This window comes from Hibiscus syriacus, unplaced genomic scaffold (assembly GCF_006381635.1).
Source record: "Hibiscus syriacus cultivar Baekdansim isolate YM2019G1 unplaced genomic scaffold, ASM638163v2 tig00110223_pilon, whole genome shotgun sequence".
In the NCBI taxonomy this organism is placed as follows: domain Eukaryota; kingdom Viridiplantae; phylum Streptophyta; class Magnoliopsida; order Malvales; family Malvaceae; genus Hibiscus; species Hibiscus syriacus.
Window position 1 is genome coordinate 2551157 of NW_024062636.1, and position 2767 is coordinate 2553923.

A 2767-nucleotide genomic window follows, 5' to 3' on the forward strand; every position below is an offset into this window, starting at 1 on the left:
AGACGGTGATGATAACACCCCACTAACGGCAGCCCTCTTGTAGAGCGTCACGTCCTCCCGCATCCCCTCGATGCTTTCACGTAAGGCTTGGATCATATCCTCTAGCCGTACGAACCGAGCTTCAACCTCATTGTTGGTCTCTTCGGCACTCCCCTTGAGAGCGTTAACTTTCTCCAAGACACGGTCTTCCATTGTCTTGAAGTCATGCTAGACCCTCTCTAGCCTTTCACCAAACTCCGCCACCATTGGTTCTAAGGAATTTCCTTCATGGGCCTTACTTTGGTCCCTCTTCTTCTTTGGGTTGGTGGGTGCAGCTTCTCTTCCACGTTCCTCAGTAACAGTTGACTCGTTCGGGTTCCCGACCATTCCTATAAGATACATGCACGATATTGATGCCTTAACTGGCTCTGATACCAACTGTCACAGACTTAATCTCTCAATAAGCCTCGTGCGGCCTTAGCTCATTTTCGCCCCTCGCAATAGCTAAGTCAGCCTCACTCAAACTCGTGCTAGTGTGGGAAAGGATTGGCAAGGAAACAAAAGAGAAATGAAAGAACTTTGAAAGAAAGCTTGTTGATATGCTTGAAAGCTTACAACTCTTGGATGATTTACAAATGAGGATTCTACACATATTTATAGCATCCCACCTCCTCAATGAACGGTGGAGATTGACTTGATCCTACGGTAGGGAGAGATTCTCTAGAATTCTCCATAATTTCCTACCTAACCTGGAAGACTCTAGAATGCTTCTAGAATATGTACAAGTCTTGAGTGTTCTAGAATAATCTACACTATTCTATCAACCTCCAAGACCAAATGTGGCCTAACATAGCCAAAATAGCCCAAAGTGTGGGGAAAAAGCCCAAGTTCGTGACATAGTGTTCTCTTCGACAAAGACATGTTCAAGAACTGATATAGGACTCGGCTGCACTTCTCTATCACTCATGCTATCAGAAATTTCTACTCTTTGAATAAATGGAGGACTTGATTAATAAACATCTATTGAAGAAAATGATGTTTAATCTGCTGAAGGTGAATTCTAAATAAACCAAAGCAGAAGGATAGAACAAAATTTTAGCAAACAAGACAAAATATTAAACAGGAGAGCAAGAAATGAGGAAACACAGTGCATGAATGAAAGAGATAAAGAGTTGATGCACAGGTCCACTGGAAAAAGCCCTAAACATTTAAGTATAAAAAAGATTACCAGTTTTGAGTATTCGGAATATCCATCATCTCCAAAGTGGTTGACTACTTCAGTTCTTTGGGTCATGCTGGTATTCTGTACACCATTTGGTTCCAAAGCGACATCTAAAACATTACTTTCGCATTTATTGCACCTAACAACATGAATACTTTCTATGACTTTCCCAGGACATATAAAAGTTTGTTTACCTGTTCAGATAAGATAAATTATTATATATGGAACATATGATGATTGGAATTTCATTTTTAACTTCATAACCAAGAAGTACCTATGTGACCAAAATCATCACCAAGGGAATATACAGTTTGAAGCACTTTGGTGGGAGGATATAAATCACCAGAGATACTTTTATTTGCGTCTTCCGATTGGTTTTCTGGCGTCTTGTCATCAGACACTGGCTGCGCTCCAAAAGTATTAATGTGAGAACTTAAGCAGCAGCTCTTCTTTCCTTTCTGGACCCTTCACTTGTATACATTAACAGTTGAATAGTTGTTGTATGGTAAAAATCTCATTTGTGGAGATGCAAACTCATGTCCCTTATTCCTTTGTGGAATAAGTATAGGCACCGAGTCATATTCAGGCAAAGACCTTAACCTAATCAAAGTTTTCAGTGTCTCTTTCCTTGAGACATCTTTATTTCCTCCATTTGACATATCTGAAAGTTGAGATGCCTTAGAGTTAGCAGATTTGAGGTTCCATCTCTATGGATGAAGTTGATGAGTGTTTTATTTGATTAATATTTTGTTATTAAATAAAATGTGTTATCTCCTTTTATAATGCTAATTTGGGCTGTTTTGATTCGAATTTGTGCATGACTCTATTTTTCAAGAAATAACAATTAAAAGACAAATTGAACATATTTTCCTACATATTTAGTAAAAGTCGGTGCCAACTCAAATTTAAATGTCGATCCATGCACAAACTCTAATTAAATATTTCAAATTGCAAGATCAAAGGAGGAAAGCAAGGCGAACCATAATTCTTTAGGAATTTAAAAGTTGTAATTGAATTCAAATATTTGAGATTTTATTATTTTTATTAGGAACTTAGTTTGCATAGAACTTTTATGTAGGATTTTTTATATTTATTAATTAGGATTTTTAGTTTGTTAGAATTAAGAGTTTAAATATTTTAAGAGTTAATATTTTATTTTCATTAGGTTAACTCAAGACTATAAATACCCCTAGGGGTGAATGAGGGAGGTACAAATTTAGAATTCAGTATAGAACTTGTTCAGGATTTTTCTTTGTTTCAGTTTATTTCAATAAATTTATTTTTCTTCTTCATTTATACTCTTTCTACAAGCCAAACATGATTTTTACCATGCCTGACTAAAGTTTCGTTAGATGATAGATGAACGACAACTCAATCCAGTCTAGTGAGAATCGAAAAGGTACGTAACATTTTCAGATTTTTTTTTGATTTTCCTGAAAACGAGGCAATCGACCTCTCTTCAACATCTCAATATCTTCAATCCAATGAGTGTATAGATCACATTGGTTTATTCGACGTTGTGATCTACAGTTGGGAGGAGAATCTGCTTGTATCAAATTCAATTCT

General features: G+C 36.6%; 1 long non-coding RNA gene across 1 annotated transcript; it reads right to left on the bottom strand.

The window, feature by feature from the left end:
- Positions 1–943: 943 nt before the first annotated feature.
- Positions 944–1738, bottom strand: LOC120114348. The gene is made up of 3 exons (XR_005515387.1): positions 1476–1738; positions 1208–1395; positions 944–1039 (listed from the first exon to the last, which is right to left on the bottom strand). It is a non-coding gene; the product is annotated as an uncharacterized LOC120114348 (long non-coding RNA).
- Between the last annotated feature and the right edge of the window lie 1029 nt (positions 1739–2767).